At 42.5% G+C, this 22,426-nt stretch overlaps 1 pseudogene; it reads right to left on the reverse strand.

Moving 5' to 3' along the window:
* LOC123427508 lies at positions 1 to 21,920 on the reverse strand (annotated as a pseudogene).
* Positions 21,921 to 22,426: the final 506 nt, after the last annotated feature.

Genomic DNA, 22,426 nt, shown 5'->3' on the forward strand with positions numbered 1-22,426 from the left:
GGCGGGCGCCCAGCCGCCGGTGAGCCTGGCGAGCGGGCAGGAGAAGAGCTTCCATTGGCTGCGCTAGGGGGTGCCGACGTCGCAGAGCGCGAAGACGGCGCGGCCGCGGGCGGCCAGGATGGGGCTCCGTGGCTTGGAGGGGAGCGAGAGGGGGTGCTTCATCCATTTGCCAGATCGCTCAGACGGGGAGTAGGAGAGCGCGGCGAGCTCGGTGAGGACGAGCACGACGCCGCCGGGCCCCGCGAGGACGGTGCCATGGCGCGCCCAGGCGGATCCGTGCGGGGGCAGCAGGCGGTAGGTGCCTGCCAGCGGGTTGCAAACGGCGAGCGCCTTGGGCGGTTGGGCTGCGCTGGCTGCGGGCGACGACGTTGAGGGGGAGGAGGAAGGGAGGGGCGCGGGGGGTGGGCCGGTCTCGATCGAGAGGTAGAGGAGGGAGCCGAAGGAGGCGACGGGGGAGAAGGCTTGGTGGGGGAGGAAGGAGGTGAAGGGGAGGCGGAGCGAGCAGCGGCGGTCGGGGTCGAAGGCGTGGAGGCATCCCCCACCCTCCGGGCGCGGGTGGCGGAGCGCCGGCAGCAGCGCGAGGAACGACGCCGTGAGGGCCTCACAGAAGAGGCGCGACCCGGGGCGGCACGCCACGGCGTCCCGCAGCTGCAGCCGCAGCAGCACGCTGTGCAGCGCGTCGGACGGCAGGCGGTGGATCGGCACCGCCGCCTCGTCGTCGTCTTTTTATCCAGATCCACTTATATAGGGACTGCGGGTTGAATATCCAGAAGCGAAAGGACTTTTATGCAAAAATGCCGACGACGTAGGGCAGAAGCGCTGCGTGCTTTATTATTAGGGGAGTTATATAAAAATGTTCTTGATGTATATAAAAATGTGAAATATTTCTGGAAAGTGGGCATCAAATAAAATATTTTTAAAATAGTGATTATTTATTTTTAAATATTAACCATGTATATAAAAATTTCTTCTGATGTGTAAAAAAAAGTACAATGTGTATGAAAAAGAATTACGCATGAAAATATAAGTTTTAAAACGAAAATAACAATGTATTTTAAAAATGTTAAACATTGATGGAAAAATGTTCTTGACGCACACAGCAAATGTAGATAGGGATATAAAGAAAACCAAGAAAAACCAAAATGAACAGCAAATCAAAACAAAAAGGGAAAGCGATGAAAAGAAAGAAAGAAGAAAACAAGCCACTGCAAACTGAGAAAGAAACAACGAAAAAAAAACGAAAAGAAAAACCAGTAAAAGCAAGGAAGAAACATAAAAATAATAATCATAATGATGAAAACTGTAAAAAGAAATAAATAAATTAAAAGGTAAAGAAATAAACAAGCGAACATATAACAAAGAAAAAGGGAAAACAAAAAACCCGGTGAAAAACAAAGAAATGAGTTCGTATAATAAGAGAAGAAATGAAAAAAAAAATGGATGAAGCGAAAACGAATGAGAACAAGAGAATTCGACCATCCGAATCCGATCCGAACCATTTAAACAGGACAAAGACAGACTACATAGAAATAAACCGGTCGAAAGGAAAAAAAAACACAGAGAGGAAAAACACATGAAATTCTACGATGATTGAGCAGCCTGCTCATGCTGCGCTTCAGGCGAGGGGAGCTGGGAGGGAGCTCCTATACAGCGCGTTAAGCGCTGGTCTAGCAAACTGGCGCCTGCAGAGCTCCTTCTCGCGGGCTGGCCCATGTAAATGTGTTGGTCCTTAAACATTGAAAAAATGTTTCTAGAATTAAAAACAATATTTGCGAAAAAAGTTAACCGATTTTGAAAATATGTTTATGTATTTTCAAAACGTTCACAGAATTCGAAAACAATTATTGATTTTCAAAAAAGTTCATAAGTTTTTAAAAACAGTTGACTGATTTTGAAAAAAAGTTCACGAATTTTCAAATTATGTTCACCAACTTTTCAAAAAGTTCATCGTTTTCAAAAAATTAATTATTGATTTTCAAAAAAGTTCACCAATTTTCAAAAAAGTTCATCGATTTGGAAAAAAGTTTACGGGCTAAAATACTGATCCGATCTCTAAACGGGTCGGCCAATGCCAAGCACTGCAGGCGCCGGTTAGAAAATTTTGTTCTTTAACATGCGCTTGGCGCGCTAAATAGGGTTTCCCGAGCTGGGAGCTCCTACCTGCCGCAAATTGCGGCAGGGACTCCTTGCGACGCGCAGGGCAGGAGGGCCGACTGGGCAGCCCAGTCTTGTTTTCTGTTACTCCTTTCCTTTTCTATTTATTTTCTTTTTTGGTTCGTTTTTTTCCTTTTTCCTTTTCTTTTTGTATTTGAAGCAAAAACATTTTTCAAAATTGCAGATTTTGTTTTTAAATCGTGAACAAATTTAGAAGCGCGGACATTTTTTTAAAGCACGACCATTTTTTGAATATTGAGAACAAAATTTTGAAAAACCGCAAACAAATTTGGAAGTACGAACATTTTTTGAATTTTGAGGACAAACTTTGAAACTGAGAACATTTTGAAAAATCGTGAAGAAATTTGGAAGCGTGAACGATTTTTTAAAACACGAACATTTTTTGAATCTTAAGAATTTTTCTCAAAAAGGAGAACAATTTTGAAAAACCTTGAACAAATTTGGAAGCGCAATTGTTTTTCAAAAAATAAACATTTTCGGAATTTTGAGAACAAATTTTGAAACCAAGAACAATTTTGGAAAAGCCTGAACAAATTTGGAAGCATGAACAATTTTTTCAAGCCCGAATATTTTTTGAATCTTGAGAACAAAATTTATAAATGGAGAACAATTTTGAAAAACCCCGAGCAAATTTGGAAGCGCGAACAATTTTGAACAATTTTTAAAATGGAGAAATAATTTAAAAGCATGAATAAATTTGTAAAGCACGAACATTATTAAATCTTCAGATCAAAATTTAAAACCGACAAATTCTAACCAAATTTGGACGCACGAATATTGTTTTAAATATTTGAAGACATTTTCAAATCGTTGGCAATTTTCAAACATTTTCTGTATTCGAAGATTTGTTTTTTGTAAACCTAGAACATTTTTATGTAAATCATGAACATTTTTGGAAAATCTAAACAATTTTTGACGTTATAAATGTTTTTGAAGAACGGCAATTATTTAAAATTTAAAACATTTTTTAGAAGAAAAAACATTTTTCGAATTTAAAGAACAATTTTTGGAAATCCTGAATATTTTGTTTACATCGAAAGCATTTTTTGAAATCGCAGAACATTTTATTTAAAATCAATAAAATTTTAGGAATTTGAAGAAAAATTTATGAAAAACCCGTACATTTTTTAAAATCCATAAGAGTTTTTGAAAATACAGAACTTGTTTGCAAATCCAGAACACTTTTTCTAAAAGCAAAACGTTTTTCGTATTTAAACACTTTTTAAAACAGAAACAGAAGAAAAAGAAACAAAAAGGAATAAATGAAAAAACTAAAAAAATCCGGTTCAAGAAACCTTCTAGAAGTTTTCCAAAACCGGAAAAAACCGGCTGAAACATCTTCCCAAAACCGGTGTCATATTCTGGAACTGGGCCGGCCCGCTCTCCCCTGCGCGAAGCACCAACGATTCGTCGCAGCGAGGGGCGAATAGGGTTTTCCAGGGGAGCTGCCATTCTGCATGCATTCCCGATCAATCCTACCTAATGGTTGTATTGGTTTTGTTTTGTTTTTAGTTTTTACATTTTGTGATCTTGGATTTAAATTTTTTAAATTTTTTCACAATTTATTTATATAAGGTTCTCAATATATGGTTATTTTTTCCAATATGTTTTGACATTATTCAAATAGAATACACACTAAAAAGTTTTAGTACATGATGAACATTTGCTTTATAACATGGCACAAACATTTTTGTTTTATACGTTGAACAATTTTTGTATACGCGATGAACATTTTGAAATGCAAGCTGAACATATTTTCATGATAAAATGCCTTTATAATCAAATACATACTGAAAAATATTCTAAAACATACTTTTCCATTTCTAATAGATTTTTCAAATACCTATCTCCTAAAAACAATATTTGTTTTTGGTTAAAAAATGACTAAAAACCCGAAGAGAGGAAAAAACGGCACCCGAGGAAAGTAGCCCGACCAATTTGGCTTAGCATATGTGAAGGCACCCATAGTTGATGCACATGGGTGTTTACTAGGAGGTCTCCACGTTTCATTTAAAACCTTCATCCCTCCTAAAAGCATGACTTTGTCGACTGTTACATTTGACAAGCACATAAGAGTTTGCCGAGTTTAACACACGATAAACTCATTTTATCAGTTTTTATTTTATTTTATTAATTTTCTTGCCATTATTTTTCTTGGATCACACCTAAGAATATGAAGGCAAATGAGGCCTAAAGAACGCAAATAGAATTTTGAACCCAATTTCACAAACTATGACATGCATTTGGGGGGGGCAAAACAATAAAAAGGGTTCGCTATAATAAAAATTTACCACTGCACTCCTCCGGTGCTGAAAGCTACCATACATAGAGAGCCCTTTAGGATTTTTTTTGTGACGGAGGAAGGTGTTATTGGTGTTGTTTTGACTCAAGAGACTAAAGGAAAAGAACATGCTATTACTTATTTGAGCCGAAGCATATTGGACGCCGAGACGAGGTATACATTTATTGAAAAAATATGTCTATGCTTATAATATGCTTGCACGAAGTTGAGACGTCATCTAGTGCCTAGTACTTGCATAATAGCTTGTCAGACCGATGTCATCAAATACATGTTGCATAGGCCAATTCTTAGTGGTAGAATTGGCAAGTGAGCTTATGCTTTAATTGAATATGATTTGGCTTATGAATCTATGAAATCCATGAAAGGCCAAATTGTTGCTAATTTTATTGTTGAACATCGGATTGATGAAAACTATGATATTGATATAAACCTTGTCTCGTTAGTACCATGAAGATTATATTTTGATTGTTTGGTTTGTAGCAATGGACAAGGTGTTGGCATTGTTTATATATCTCCTCCGGATGTTGTTTTTGAAGCCTCATGCCGCTTAGAATATTTCGCACAAGTAATCAAGCTGAATATGAAGCATTGTTATTCGGCTTATAGATCTTGCTTTCCATAGGTACTACACATATTGAGGCTTTTGGTGCTTCGTTATTAGGAGTGCAACATATATCCAAACTAAATGTTTATCTTGATAAATGTCTAGATATAATTTCTACTTTGGATCATTTTAGCATTGCTCATATATCTAGACATGACAATTGTAGAGAAAAGGAGCTGGCAAAACAAGTACTTGACTACCATGTCGATCATGGCATGTTTCATATTTCTCAAAGGCGTATGTCTAGTCTTGCCAATGTAGGGAAGGCCGAACCGCAGTCCATCGGGCACTAACGAATAATTTAATGCGGGAGAAGATCAAGACTAAAGGAAACCCATCATTGATTTTTGTGTGATCCTAGCAAAAGGGTGCGTAGGACCATTCAACATATGGATTTCAAATACACGATGAGAGGTGAAGATCTTTATCGTCGAATGGTTTATGATGTTCTTTTAAAGTGCTTGGACAAGGATCAAGCGAGAATTGGTATGGGAGAGGTCCATGAAGGAATTTGTGGCACTCATCAGTCGGCTCCCAAGATAAAATGGTTATTGCGACACACTAGGTTTTATTGGCCGACGATGATTAATGATTGCTTCAGGTATTACAAAGGATGTGAATCTTGTCAAAAGTTTGGTGATGTTCAATTGGATGAAATTGCTATGTTACATCCTATTATCAAAGCATGACCCTTTAGAGGTTAGGGAATTTATCCTTCTTACTTCAAGGGGCATCGATTTGTGTTGGTGGCAACTTCTTATTTCACTAAGTGGTCCGAAGTAATACCTATAAAAATATGACGCAACAGAGATAATTCAATTCATAACTGAGCACATTATTCATAGATTTAACATTCCTCAAACATTAACTACAGATCAAGGTTCATCTTTCATGTCACATAAAGTTAGAGAATTTGTCAAATCATATAAGATAAAGTTGCTAAATTCATGTCCAAATTATGCCCAAGCCAATGGACAAGCTAATTCTAGCAATAAAATATTCATCAAGATAATCAATAAGAAGATTGAGGATAATCCAAGGAGATGCCATGAACTATTGTTTGAAGCTTTCTGGGCACATAGAATCTCAAGGCATTGTGCTACAAAGGTGACTCCATATGAGCTCGTATATGGTTAAGAAGCCGTTTTACCAGTGGAAGTAAATTTGAATGCTTTGAGAATAGCCTACAAAATGATTTATCGATGCTAGACTTTTATAACTTGATGATGGACAATATTGATGAAGTTGCCGATAAATGTTTGGGTGCTTCGAATGCCATCGCGAGAGATAAGTTGAAGGTGGCAAGAGCTTACAGTAAGAAGGTCAACTTGAAGAATTTCCAAGTTGGTGACCTCGTGTGGAAGGTTATTCTGCCAATTGGTTCAAAGGACAGGAAATTTGGGAAGTGGCTTCCAAGTTGGGAAGCTCATATTTGATGGAATTCATACAAGGGACAATATTGCCTCGAGATCTCAATGGTAAATATTTGAAGAAGTACCAACCAAGTGTGTGGCAAGAATCCTAGATAGGCAATGACCGATACATGATTATCACCCTAAGCATAGACATGTCCGATATATAACTATCACCCTAAGCAAAGTCACGACCGATATATAATTATCGCCCTAACCGCATACACATGGCCAATGGGGTGTTGACATAGTCCTTAGAACAAACATGACACATATTATTTTTTGGCATGCTAGCTTTGTCAAAAAAGAGGGACACATGTGTTGACACCAGATTTTTGCATGGACCAAAAGTCAATTAATATGACCTCAAATGAAAAAGGATTGAACATGAAATTTTTTTGTCTCATCCAAATTGTTGTTTCTGATTTAAAAATCGTCTTAATTTGAGGTAATATGGAACCTATACAATCAAAATAAGATAAGGGCCATAAGTTATAGAATTATTTTGGACCGACCGAGTTGATTTGACTGGGTGAGACCGAGCTGATGCTCGAACAATTATCATGAGGCACCCGATGCACTCGGTAAGACTGTGTGAAACCACTCGAAAATTTTGAGTGAGATAAAGAAGATTACAGTAAGTTGGCAATGTCTACTCTGTGAGACCGAACCAAACAACTTGGAGGCTCCGAATTGATTCGAAAAATCTCAAAATATTCCTGTCCGAGTTAGGTTAGGTTTTTGGATGTTTTGGACCGAACTATGAGTCCTTATTTTGTATGGTAAGTCTAGCCGCCTCATATATATGTTAGAGGTGACAACCGATTGAACAACACACAATCGGAAAACCCATCTATTACTTTTCCATTTACGTTTTGTCTCTCGCTTAGTTTTGATTCCTCGTTCTTCGTGTTGGAGAGCTGCGAATGCTGAGGCTCTAGGGGTCGTTGGACTGACCTAGGGTAGACCATAGCCGCCGCACTCCCTGTTATGGTTCCTCCCAACGTGTGGGGTTTTGGGTCCTCCTAATTTTGTGTTGGTCGTCTTGCGAATCGCGCTTTCAGTGAGACTCCTTCGATGTGAGTTGCAATGCATCGCCCCCGGCATCGAGGGTATACATGAAATGTGTAAAAGTATTTGAGAAGCTTTAAACCCTTTTCTCGGGACGCGGTTGCATTTATACAAAGTACGTCTTGGTTTACAAGAAGACCGATCGAGAGTTTGATCGAGAGATTATAGAGAAGGTTGGAAAGAGGTAGATAAATAGAAGAATAGATAGAACAAGAGACTAAGTTTAAACCACTACTCCTATCTCATTACAATGTTTTCTAACACCCCCGCTCAAAATAAACCTAAGAAACTCCATGCTTGAGATTCTTCTTGAACTCCTCGAACCTTGTCATAGTAAGTGGTTTTGTAAAGCCATCATCCAGTTGATCACCACTAGGAATTAAGCTTATGTCAAGTAACTTGCGTGTTACTCTTTCTTTGACAAAATGAAAATCAACTTCTATATGCTTTGTGTGTGCATGGAAAATAGGATTAGCTGAAAGATAGGTTGCACCAAGATTATCACATCATAATCTAGCATACCATGGAGTTTTAACTCCAAGCCCATAAAGTAATGTTTGAATCCACATCACTTCAAGTGTAGCATTTGCTAGAGATTTATACTCAACATCAGTGCTAGACCTTGAGACTGTAGCCTGTTTTCTCGCACTCCAAGATATAAGATTTGTTTTGAGGAATACAACAAATCCACCTGTGGGTCTTCTTCCATCAGCACACCCTGCCTAGTCTGCATTAGAGTAGGCAGATACAAGCATAGAAGGAGACTTGACAATTTTTAGTCCAAGCTCTCCTAAAACTCTGAGATACCCCACAATCCTTTTTAACTGTTGTCCAGTGAATAGTGGTGGGTGCATGTAGATACTAACACACTTTATTCATAGAGTAAGAAATATCAGGATGTGTAAGAGTCAAGTATTGTAATGCACCTACAACACTTCTATAATTGGTTGCATCTTCAGGACCAAGAACTTCTCCACTATTAATGGTGAGTTTTTCTGAGGTTGAGATTGGTGTACTTATAGGCTTGCAATTTTCCAATCCTACTCTTGTGAGAATGTCATTGACATATTTTTCCTGTGATAGAAGTATACCATCTCTCACCTATTTAACCTCTATACCAAGGAAGTAATGTAGATCTTCCAAATCATTAAGAGAAAATTCCATCTTCAAATCGTTGAGCAAACAAGTAGTGGCATCTGGACTTGAACTAGCAACAATTATTTCATCAACATATACAAGAACGAATATAGTGACATTGCCTTTATTGTAGAGGAACAATGGGGTATCAACTTTTGATGGTGTAAACCCAAGTTGTTGTAACTGTGTGCTCAACCTTGAGTATCAGGCTCTTGAGGTCTGTTTCAGTCCATGCAAAGCTTTGTCTAACTTGCAAATATAATTAGGGGTGCTTACATTCTCATAACCTGGTGGCTGCCGTATAAAAACCTCTTCTTCGAGAACACTATGAAGAAACGCGTTCTGAATATCTAGTTGCCTTAGATTACACCCTCTGGAAAGAGTAATAGACAGTACAAGTTGAATAGTAGATGGTTTAACAACTGGACTAAAGGTATCTTCATAATCACTACCAAACCTCTGTTTAAAATCTTTTGCAACTAATCTGGCCTTATACCTGTCTATGCTTCCATCAGATTTTCTTTTAATCTTATATATCCATTTGCAATCTATGACATTTTTGCCCTTTTCTGGTGGTACCAAATGCCATGTTTTATTTTTTATGAGTGCCTCATATTCATTATCCATGGCTTCTTTCCAATCTCTACTAGCAAGTGCATAATGAAAATGTGTTGGTTCACCCATATTAGTAAGAAAAACACGTAACCTTATCATGCTTATAGTGCCATCTGTGTACTCTTTTGCTTTGAGAATACCAAATTTAGATTAGTATGGAGACATGGAATTTCTTGCGCAGGAGCTGACACACGAACCTGAGACCCTGTTCGGATTCCGTCCGCTCCGTGAAATCCCAGGAGCTCCGGAGCTAGGAAACAAGTGCTCTGCGCTTTTCCACTGTAACTCTACCTCCTCCCGGAGTGGAGTTGTAGAGTAGAGGTAATCCGAACAGGGCCTGAGTTGCCACAGAAGATACTCGTGTGGGTGGTTCTACCACAGGATTTACAAGATTTGTTGCCGTAGAAGACCCCGTCGTATCATGTGCATCACCGAGCTCGTGATCCAACGCATTTGTGATCCGCCTCGTGATCGCCGAGCCACCAGGAGAACGTCGTGCGTTGTTGTCAGCGGACGATCCCTCGGTCGTGCGGGACGTGACGCCTGCACTTGGCCGGAAAAAGTTTAAAACAAACCTTGAACTTATAGACGAAAGCTAAATCGAACCCTAAACTTACAATCCCGAAAATCAGTACACTGAACTTTCTAATCCCGGTCTATTTAAACCCTATAGGTATTTAGCTGGTATTCGCTGAGGTGACAAGGGCTGGCTGGTCATTAGGATGAATTGGGCTGACCCATTAACGCAGTCTCTCGCTCGCTCGCTCTCCTCTGGTTATTTTTTTCCCTTTTTCTTTACTGTTTTCTTTGTTTTCTCGTCCGTATACACTTACGTGCAGCCGAGGAATTTTGTCACACTGCTGCCTACTTGCATCGAAGAGACTACTGCACATTTAATTGCACGTTGTTGTACTGTAGTGGCTTTCTGTCGTGAGAAATATATCCGTGTGGCGAGTCGAAGCATGCGTAGTGGCGAGGCCGGCCGGTCGAATCTTCCATCTATGGATTTTAACATGCCCAAAAAAATTACGAAATTTTTCATAATTTCAATATTTGTTTGCCCAAAAAATAAATTCGAAGTTTGTTGCTTCATTGTTTTTCAAAACACAAATAATTTATGAAATTGCAAAAACATTATTTAAAAATGTGACACAAACACGTTTATTGAAACTCGTGAAGATTCTTGACATTTTACATTTTCTTGAATGTAAGAAAGCTTTTTTTCGAATCCAACGAGTGTTATTATACATTGTATTTTTTCTGAGAACTATTATATATTGTATAAATATTTGTTTGGAGGGGCCCGCACATTTGTGGTATGGGCCCTTATACATTTTATATATTTCAGTCTTTATTAATCGTATGCGCGACTTAAAAATACCTATTGTGCGAATTCAAAATACTGAAAAACTATATTCATAGCATGTGAAAAACTGTTGGAGTTCTAAATGTTTTTCATAGCATGTGAAAAACTGTTGGAGTTCTGAATGTTTTTTGCCAAATGTGATTTTTCTGAAATTGTGATTTTTTTAATAAATAGGAATAGAATTAAAAATAATCCAAACATTTTTTTGAAACAAAAAAGACATAGAATTTGTGACAAAAATAGAAAACATAAATATTTATAACTTCTGAACAAATTTAAAAATGCGTGAACTTCTTTTAAGCTTCATAAATTCTTGTTATTAGTGGGCCGGTCCAAATTCTGTCCGTGAGAGTAGCAGCCTAGCAGTTATGCCGGTCGGGATTGTGGTATTGCCAGAATCCCGGTGTGCCAAACGGTCGTAGGGTTCAAAATAGACCGGGATTACAAGTTCGGAGGGTCAATTTCAGGGATTCAAAGTTTAGGGTTTGATTTAGCTTTCATCTATAATTTCAAGGTTTGTTTTGAAGTTTTTCCCACTTGGCCTCACACTGGCGGCTCGGTTGGCCCGTGGCTTAGCTTGTGATTGGTGCGGGTTTCCGCTGGCTGGGCTGGCGGGCCCCGGACTATTGGAGCCGTCGGCCACTGTCGCGTCTGACGCATGCATCACACTCGGATCCTCCTGGGTCTACCTTGGATCACGCGTCAAGGCTGTCGTTGTTGTCACCCGAATCAGCGTGGGATCCAGCACCCGTTTTGGCTGCACTCCTTTGCATAAAACAACATCCAGAAACTGCACACTTAGCATCAAAATTAAAATTTTCTTTGGAACTAGTCATATGATCAACACTATTTAACTCGCCCTTGTGATCTGCGCTAGGCATATAATCAGGAACAAGTGTAATTTCTGCACGAAGTAAAGCGCGAACATTTGGATGAACTTTGGCAAAGGGAAACACAGTTTCATCAAAAACAACATCTCGAAAAATATATATGCGTCAGATGGAAATTTTAAGACACTTGTACCCTTTGTGAAGATTACTATAGCCGAGAAACACACATTAAGTGGAACGAAACTCGAGTTTGTGAGGATTATATGAACGAAGGTTAGGGTAACACTAGTAGAAAAAGGGCCTTTTGTCCCGGTTCGTAAGGGCCTTCTGTCCCGGTTTCGGAACCGGGACAAAAAGTTCGTTACTAATGCCCTTGGCCTTTAGTCCCGGTTCTTATACGAACCGGGACAGATGGGCATCCACGTGGCCGGTGCGGCGAGCCCAGGCAGGAGGCCCTTTGGTCCCGGTTGGTGGCCCCAACCAGGACCAATAGGCATCCACGCGTCAGCATTTCAGGTGCTGGGTTTTTTGTTTTTTTTGAAAGGGGGGGGGGGTAGGGGGTTTTGGGGGGGTTAATTTAGGTGTTTCATATATTGTGTTAGCTAGCTAATGAATAGAGAGAAGTGTCTTCTCTTATCTCCGTGCTTGGTCGACACTACATACTATACGTATAGAGAGGACTAGACACGCTAGCTAGTAAGCAAATGAAGGAAACAGAAGATCGTCATGAACATATGCATACAGAGAGAAGTGCTATCGACCACCTCTCCTTCTCTGAGAGATTGGTCGAACAACAAGTTCTCGTATATCCATCCGACGCTACTGGCTACATATATACAATATAATCATCTCTTACAATATAATCTCCTAATTAAAATTCAACTGATTAGGGTTCACATGGTATTCTCCGTCTTTAGCGATCACGTGGTCAAGAAAGAATGCCGCCAATTCCTCTTGAATTCCTCACATACGATCTGCTGGTAGGAGTTCATTCCGCATCCGAAATATCTAATTTGAAGAAGGGGGTCAATACATATATATGAATAAATGAAACAGAACACAAATAATGGTAATAAAATAAAATTGTGATTATTATTATTTACGCACGTCATATTGCTTGTCACAGTAGCCCCGCTCACACGTCGTGTGGCGGATGGACTCGCAAATGTAGTATTGATACGTCTCCAACGTATCTACTTTTCCAAACTCTTTTGCCCTTGTTTTGGACTCTAATTTGCATGATTTGAATGGAACTAACCTGGACTGACGCTGTTTTCAGCAGAATTGCCTTGGTGTTATTTTTGTGCAGAAATCGAAGTTCTCCAAACGTCCTGAAAATTTACGGGGAGCAGTTTTGGAAAATATCAAAAATATCTGCGCCAATTTCCACCTGAGGGGGTGGGCCAGTGGGCCACAAGCCCCTGCTCCGCCACCACCCCCTGGTGGCGGTGGGCAGGCTTGTGGGGCCCACTAGCACCTGCCGCCCCCAATTCCAACTCTATAAGTTGCCTTTCGTCCCAGAAAAAATAAAGAGAGAAGTTTTCGTCGCGTTTTCGATACAAAGGCGCCGCCACCACCTGTTCTTCATGTGGAGGGCAGATCTGGAGTCCGTCTTGGGCTCCGGAGAGGGGAAATCGTCGCCATCGTCATCATCAACCTTCTTCCCTCTCCAATTCCATGAAGCTCTTCGTCGTTCGTAAATAATCTATTTGTAGGCTCGCTCGGCCGTGATGAGTAGGATGAGATCTATCATGTAGTCGAGTTAGTTTTGATGGGGATTGATCCCTAGTATCCACTATGTTCCGAGATTTGATGTTGCTACTACTTTGCCATGCTTAATGCTTGTCACTAGGGCCCGAGTGCCATGATTTCAGATCTGAAATTATTATGTTGTCACCAATATATGTGTGTGTTAGATCCGATCTTGCAAGTTGTAGTTACCTACTATGTGTTATGATCCGGCAACCCCGGAGTGACAATAACCGGAACCACTCCCGGTGATGACCATAGTTTGAGGAGTTCATGTGTTCACCAAGTGCTAATGCGTTGGTCCAGTTCTTTATTAAAAGGAGAACCTTAATATCCCGTAGTTTCCTTTTGAACCCCGCTGCCACGGGAGGGATGGACAATAGATGTCATGCAAGTTCTTTTCCCTAAGCACATATGACGACACACGGAATGCATGCCTACATCACATTGACGAACGGGAGCTGGCCACATATCTCTCCGTGTTATAGCTGTTGCATGATGAATATCATCCAAACAAATCACCGACCCATTGCCTACGAGTTTGTCCTACTGTTGCTACTGTTGTTACTTGTCTTGCTCTGCTGCTGCTGCTACTACTGTTGCTACTGCTGTTACTTGTCTTGCTCTGCTGCTGCTACCGTTGCTACTGCTTTTACTTGTCTTGATCTGCTGCTACTGTTGCTATTACTGTCGCTTGCTACTGTTGCTACTTGCTACTGCTGTCACTACCGCTGTTCCTTGCCACTGCTATTGCTCGTTACACTGCTACTACCTGCTACACTGTTGATTCGCCAGACCGTTGACGGGAATTGACAACTTCCGTCAACGCGGCAACGGAAGCGCCATTGATACAATCGTTAGGAATAGTCTGCCGTCAAAAGATCGTTTCTGACACCGTTGTTATCATATTACTTTGCTGTTACTACTGTGCTTGCAGATACTAATCTTTCAGGTGTGGTTGAATCTGACAAATTCAGCTGCTAATACTTGAGAGTATACTCTCACCTCCTGAGGCTTATGAACAAATTGGGTAGAATACTCTACCCTCGAAAACTGCTGCGAACCCACGCGCTGGTGGGCCATCAACAACATTCTTCTAGTTTCATTGCCGGGGAGTGCTAGCAGCATTCTTCTGGTGCCATTGCAGGAGAAGGTTTGTTGTCATAAGCATTCATCTAGTTAACGCCAGAGATTGCACGATCAAGTATCCACAGTAATCATTCCCTGGTTCCTGCCAAAAACCACTTTACAAGAAATAGAGGTCAATCAAACTGATAGTTAGCAAGCATGCTAAATGGTATTGATGAAACTAGCGCTTGAATCACTAGGAGATGCGTGGAACATGCTACTATAGTACTTACTTTCGGGTGTCTAAATTGCAGCTTCTTTGGCAGTTCCGGAGTTTTTGAGGTGAATTTTTTCCAAACCCTGCCAGACAAAGAAAACAATTACTTGATATCAGGAAATGAACAAAGTTACCGATATGGTGCGATAATGATCGATTTAACTTACTTCTGTAGAATTTCAGTCATGTCCGCATACTCGTTGGGATCTTTTTGTCTCGAGTCTAAGACAATTACTAGTCCCTGCTCAAGCTTAATCTCTAGGAGAATATAGTGAAAGCTGCGCACGCATGCATAACTCATCAATTACATTACTATAACCTTGACTAATAAGGGAAACCGAATATGCACAAGACAGTAACACTCACTGGAATTCGTAAGGGAAGAGTATTATAACTTTGTTTTGATTCAATACAAACGATTGTAGCAGGTTGGCCTCGGTATCTTTGGCCTGAAATTCAATCATAAATGCATCTACGAGATTTGTGTTAATGAACCCAATATCACCGATTTGTCTTTTCTTCAATTCGATGATCTTCAATCTGCATATAATATAGTGAGGATAATTAAAAATACATGCAATGAAAGAGCTGACCTATATATAGAGACTTAATGATAGAAGTAGTACTACTTACAGGTAGTAGCAAGTGATCATTAATTTATCGAGGGCCAGGAGATTGAAAAACGGGAAGAACTCCTCAAATGCAACATTCAACAGTTCAAGTCCAACGAGGTCATGGTCCTCTCTAACTCTCAGCGTCAAAATATTACCCCCCTTAGACTCTTTGCAGGTTTTCATGTACCAATCATGGAATCTTCGAATCATCGTTGTTAGAGATCTTTCATCTTTGACGAGAGGCTTCCCGTAAACGTATTTGTGTTTGTCCACCTCTAGTAAATCAAAATGTGCATCGTCGGGCAGGTAATCTGCAGGATTGGTACTGGGCAACAAGATTCCCGGATGATTAGCGACGATATCGCTAGACACCTTGAGCAGGGGGAACGATTGGTTCGCTTGTTCGCTGAACTGGGCAACTTTTTTCCCAGCTCGTCGTTCTGCTAACCTTTGACCACTGACAGTACTTCCCGACCACTCCGCTTTGATAAATGACTTTGTAATAATGCGCTCATAGTTTCCTTTCGTCGGAGACTTTGGTGGTTTCTTCAGGGCAGCCAGAGTATGCTTCGCTTTTACCGGATCTATCTTCTCCTCTGGAGGTGGATGATTCTTTGCTTTCACCCCTTCAAAGAAGTTTTTCACTTCGGCTTGCACGATCTTCGCGTTTTCCTCCTGGCTCCTCTCGTATGGTAACTTCTCTGGAGTCTTCAGAGAAGAACCATATTTTTATTGCCTGCCTCTGGCTGTACTGCTAGACGCCAGAGCAGATGGAGCGGATGCGGTTGTCTTTCCTTTCTTACGAGGTGGAGTAGAAGGACGACACGCCGGAGCAGGCGGAGCGGCGGCGGGTCTCTTCTGCCCTTGTTGATGAGGCGGAGAAGGAGGAGGTTGGCTGCTCGGGCGCGCCGGCGTAGGCGGAGAAGGAGGCGGAGTGCCACCACACGCCGGAGAAGGAGACTGAGTGCCCTGATCACTCGTCGGAGGAGGAGGTGGAGGAGGAGGCGGAGGAGGAGAAGGAGACTGAGTGCCCTGATCACTCGCCGGAGGAGGAGGCGCAGGAGGAGAAGGAGGAGGAGAAGGAGACTGAGTGCCCTAATCACTCGACAGAGGAGGAGGCGGAGGAGGAGGCGGAGTGCCCTGACTCGCCGGAGGAGGAGGAGGAGGCGGAGGCGTCCAGTTCGGAAGGTTGATGAGCTCCTTCCGCCATAGGCATGAAGTCTTCAGAGAAGAACCCACCCGAATCTCCCCTTCACCCGTAGGGTGGTCAAGCTCAAGGTCCTCAAATCCGTCCGTTATTTGATCCACCATCACCCTAGCATATCCTTCTGGAATCGACCAGCCGTGGTAGGTTGTGCTAGGTTTAGTAGGTAAAACAACTCCAACAACCGCCTTGATTTTCAATGTCATCCATCGCGCCATAAGGTGGCAATGTTGAGACTCCGTGATAGCATCCACGGGGTAGCTAGCAGGAGCCGTGAAGACAGGGTCCAGCTGCTGAGTCTGCTCAGTGGAAGCCACACTGCTTCTCCGCTGAGGTAGCGGGGTAGCTTCAAGGGAAGCTTCGGCAGGTCGTTTGCTGCGATCTGCTTCTCGTTCCTCTAGCCCTTGTACCCTTTCGTGCAGCGCGTGCAGTTGGCTATGCTCCACTTTCTTCCTCCTCTCCTGGCATTTGTAACCCCCTGCGTCCGGAAACCCAACCTTCACGGAATGGAGCTTGGCGTGCCTCGTGTCCGTCCAGGGTGCTCAGGATTCCCGAGGGCCATTGTGAGCTCGTCCTTCTCTCTGTCTGGAACGAACGTCCCTTGCTGTGTTGTCTCGATATACTCCTTAAGCCTCATGACGGGTATTCGCAGTTTCTCTTCCGTCCAAAGCACTTCCCTGATACAGGGTCCAAGGTTCCTCCAACCCCGAAGAACCAAGTCCGGGAACGGTCTGGCCAGTTCAATGTCTCTGGTTTGACCCCTTTAGCAATCAGGTCATTCTCAGCCTTGTCCCACAAAGGTCGGGCTTTGAGGTAGCCACCTGACCTCGTGCGATGGTGATGCTTCTTCTTCGCAGCATTTTCCTTGTTTGTCATTGACATCTTCTTACTCTTTTCCGATGTCTTGTGGGCCACAAATGCGGGCCAGTGATCTCTGATCTTCTCAAACCGGCCACTGAATTCTGGTGTAGTTTCTTTGTCGACAAACGTTTTCAGCTCATTCTTCCACCTCCTGAATAGTTCTGCCATCTTCTTAAGAGCATGAGACTTGATCAATTGCTCTATAACTGGCTTCTCCGGATCCTCCTCTGGCGGTAGGGTGAAATTTGCCTTAAGCGTTGTCCAAAGATCTTCTTTCTGCATATCGGAGACATAAGACACCTCAGGGTCTTTCTTCTTAGGCTTTAACCATTGCTGGATACTGATCGGGATCTTGTCCCTAACAAGAACCCCGCACTGATTAGCAAATGCTTCCTTTGTCTGGTACGGTTCAATCGGCTTGCCATCACGTGCGATTGCTATGATTTCAACCCTGTCTGACTTCATTTGTTATTTTTCATGCATTTACTAATTATTTTGAGCTATAAGACCATGAAATTGAAAAGCATTTGAAATGAACTCTGAAAAGGTTCCAAGTTGGCATGGTATCATCATTTCACGCACATAGCATGTGCGAGAAAGTTGAGAGGGTTACGGTAAAAACTGGATGCACTTCGTGTACAAAACAGACAATTTCTTTCGAAGTATGATGGTTTCATACGGAAACTCGTCTGTTACAAAGGGATTTCAGTTTTTGAACTTATTTGAACTCCATAGTTTTTCTGTGTTCAAAATGCACCATTCAAATTTCATGCATTTATTGATTATTTTGAGCTATAAGACCATGAAATCGAAAAGCATTTTAAATGAACTCTGAAAAGGTTCCAAGTTGTCATGGTATCATCATTTCACCCACATAGCATGTGCGAGAAAGTTGAGAGGGTTACGGCAAAAACTGGATGCACTTCGTGTATAAAACGGACAATCTCTTTCGAAGTATCAGGGTTTCATACGGAAACTCGTCTGTTACAAAGGGATTTCATTTTTGAACTTATTTGAACTCCATAGTTTTTCTGTGTTCAAAATGCACCATTCAAAGCCACATCATCAATTTACAACCCTTTCTGACTTCATTTGTTATTTTTCATGCATTTACTGATTATTTTGAGCTATGAGACCATGAAATTGAAAAGTATTTGAAATGAACTCTGAAAAGGTTCCAAGTTGGCAGTGGTGACAATTTTAACACAACACATGATATCCATTACATCTAGGGCACAACATTACATTTGCTCAAGTTCACAACAGTGCACAAATGATAGAATTACATCTATGGCACAACACACTAGCAGAAACATAACACACACACTGCCACTTAATTGGCTTGCTTAGACCAAATAGAAACTAAACTAGCCACAATGCTGATGCCAAGAACAAAGAGAAAACCCATTGTTTCCATGAGCTCATTCCTTTTCTTGAACTTCAATTGCATTTTCTTGTTTTCATTGTTCAGATCCATAACCTTCTTCTCCATCCTACTAGCTTTGATCCAACTACGTTCAAGGCCACCATGGAGCTCCTCAAAAGCTTGCCCCACTAGCTCAGTGGGAGGGGGGGTCAATCCAAACAACCCAATCACACTCATCAGGAAGCTGTTAAATCAGAGTTCACATAACTAGGTGAAATTCATAACTTTGCAATAAATCAATTAAAACAGAGTACCAAATGATGTTTTGAGGAATTGCATCTAGTGGATAACCCAAAAACCTTCTTCCCGTGCTTACTCCACCCCAAGAAACACGGCGAGCAGGAATTAGCCCATGCCCCAGGCAACAGTGATTCGAGCGCTCCTCAAGGCCGTAGAAACTAGGATTGGGAATGAAAACTCGGATTGGAACTGCACAATCCCGCAGCCATCCACCTACGAGCCAGAAAGGCGCATATTACGGTCCACCCCGCGAAACCCTAGATGAGAAATCCCCAAATCCAATGTCAACCGAAAATCCAAATCGACTAACCTCACTGTGTGCGGAGGAGCTTGCACACGACATTGCGGACGTACACATGGACGTGCCCCAGCGGTGAAAATGGGGACGGGGCGTGACGGACCGCTAAATCTAGACAAATCTTGGGAAAAATGGAGCTCCGAGGTCGAGCTTCGAGAGGAGAAAGCTTAACTAGTGTGGCTAGGGCATTTCATCGAACACCTCATGTGCATAGGAGGTGAGCTAGAGCACCCAAATGCCCTCCCCTCGCCGGCCAGAAAAACGGAGTGCTCTGCCGCGGCGATGGGTATATATAGCCAAATTATTTGTCCCAGTTCATGGCATAAACCGGGGCTAAATCCCCCCTTCTAAACCGGTTCAAGGCACGAACCGGTACCAATGGATGTGGGACAGGAGCGCGGTCCATTGGTCCCGGTTCGTGCCTAGAACTGGGACAAATGGGTCCAGACGAACCGGGACCAATGCCCACGAGGCCCCGGCCGCCCCCTGGGGTCATGAACCGGGACTAATGCCCCCCATGGGTCCCGGTTCATGAAGAACCGGGACTAATGCCCCCCATGGGTCCCGTGGCCAGGCTCGAACCAAAGCCCTGTTTTCTACTAGTGTAACAATCACACTCGAAAATTCTTAGAGAATTGTAATCGGGTTTATGATGAAACAATTTTTTCCAAGGGAGTGATATTGCGAATGACTTTGGTAGGAAGACGGTTTATAAGATAGGTTGCGGTAATAAAAGCTTCATCCCAATATTTTAGTGGCATTGATGCATGAGCTAGAAGAGATAGGCCTACTTCAACAATGTGGCGATTTTTACGCTTGGTGGAGCCATTTTTTTCATGAGCATGAGGGAAATAGACATGATGCACAATATCAATATTGCGAAAGAAAGAGTTAAATTTCTCAAACTCTCCTCCCGAGTCACTTTGGACTACGATAATTTTCCTGTCAAATTGACGCTCAACAAGTTTTTGAAATTATTGAAAGATAGAAAGAACTTCACATTTATACTTATGAAAATATATCCAAGTGAATTTTCTAAAGTCATCCACAAAACTGACATAATATTTTTTTTGTTAAAAGAATCTCTTGCATGACCCCATACATGAGTAAAAATAAGTTTAAACGGAGCATGTGACACACTATTTGACCTAGGATAGGGAAGTTGGTGACGTTTTTGCATTGACAAGCATCACACACAAACTCATTGCTAGAACTAGATGATAATGCAAGATTGCCTTTATTCACTACTTGTTTGACTATAACCAAAGAAGGATGTCCTAATCTTTGATGCCATCTTGCCAAGGAGGGCTTGACGTTGGAGTAAACTTGACGATGGCGCTTGCGACTAAAAGCTCCGGAGGTGATGGAATACAAGCCCCCAATGCATTTACCATGGTGAATGAGCTCCCTCATTGCCCGATCCTTCATGATTTTTTTACTTAGGATGAGTTTCAAAGAAGATATTATTATCGACAGTCAAACGAGACATAGATGCAAGATTCTTGTTGGCTTGTGGAATATTAAGCACATCTTTTAGAACTAGATCACGTTTAAGATTAGGGGAATTAACAGATGCTTGACAATATCACAAATATCCATACCTCCATCGTTTGCGGTGTGAATTTGATCATTGCCGAAGTAATGTTTCCTCATGGGAAGCTTCTCAAGTTTGTCGGTGACATGATCGGTGGCTCCCGAGTCAACGTAGCATATGGTACCATCACCTCCTTGCTCTTGGATTGCAGCTGCAACAAGACGAACGTCGGGAACATAGTCCTCATCTTAATGGTGCCAACAATCCATGACCTCATGGCCTGCCTTTTTGTAGAGGTGGCACTGAACACGATGATTGGAGGAAGAGTGTCCAGAGGCGGTGTGATTGCTGTTGTAGCCACCCCCTCCAGACCATGCAGAGGCGTTGTTTTTTTGTAAGTGCGCCCTAGACATTGCCACGGCCGCGCCAATGCCGTTGTTGTCGCGGCTCCTGCCCTGGTGATCGTGCCCATGAGTAGACCCGCGGCCACGCGAGGCAGCACTAGCCGATGACTGTCGCACGTTCATCCCATGAATAAGATTAAGGCGTGCGTCGAAGCTTAACAACTGTGTATATAGTTCTTGGACAGTCACACGCTCCACCCGCGCAGCAAGGGCCGACATGACCGAGTTGTAGTTGAGATCGAGGTCGTCCAGAACCTGCGAGACGATCTCGCCGCTTGTTAGCGGCACTCCAGTGCATGCGATCTCATCTGAGAGCGCCTTGATATTGGCTAGGTATTGTACCATAGTCAAGTATCCTTTTTAGGTTGGTGATCTTAATCCTTGTGTTTATGGATTGAGCTTGGGTTTGGGTAGCAAACATGGCACGGATGGTTGCCCATACCTCTACTGGTGTATGAAGGGTGAGCACTGGCGCAAGTATCTCGCGACACAAAGAACCCATCAGAAAACCTTGGACTTGTTGCTATTGTGCATACCATAGGACGTGGGAGAAATTCACAATCTGCTCCTCCTTGCCATCTTTGATGATGGTGAGTGTATCCGGCGGCACTTGGCTCTCCTGATCGACGTGGTGGCCCATCTGCGCGCCCTTGATTTGGGGCAGCACAATGGCCTTCAACATGAGGTAGTTTTGCCTCGCGAGCTTCTCCTGAGGTGGGGGTCCGATGGACATGTGTAGGACCGAAAGTATATCTAGAGGGGGGGGGGGTGATTAGACTACTTGACAAGATACAAACTTAGCCGTTTCCCAATTTTAAGCATGGGCCAGTTTTAGCAATTAAGACTAGTCAAGTACACCCTACACATGCACATCTAAGAGTATAACAGCGGAAAGTAAAACATCCAAGTGTAAAGTAGAGGGTAAGGTAGGGAGATCAAACGCAAAGGTTGACACCGCATTTTTTGGCATGGTTCCGACAGGTGGCACTATCGTACGTCCATGTTAGTGGAGACTTCAACCCACGGAGGGTAACGACTACAAGAGTCCATGGAGTGCTCCACCCACAAGGGGTCCACAAAGAAGCGGCCTTGTCTATTCCACCACGACTTCCGTCCACACATGACTAGCCTCACTCATGGTAGATCTTCACGAAGTAGGCTATCTCCCCGCCCTTACAAACATCTTGGTTCAACTCCACAACACGAAGTAGGAGGCTCCAAAGCGACGCCTAACCAATC

The sequence above is a fragment of the Hordeum vulgare genome, chromosome 2H, assembly GCF_904849725.1.
Source record: "Hordeum vulgare subsp. vulgare chromosome 2H, MorexV3_pseudomolecules_assembly, whole genome shotgun sequence".
NCBI lineage: Eukaryota > Viridiplantae > Streptophyta > Magnoliopsida > Poales > Poaceae > Hordeum > Hordeum vulgare.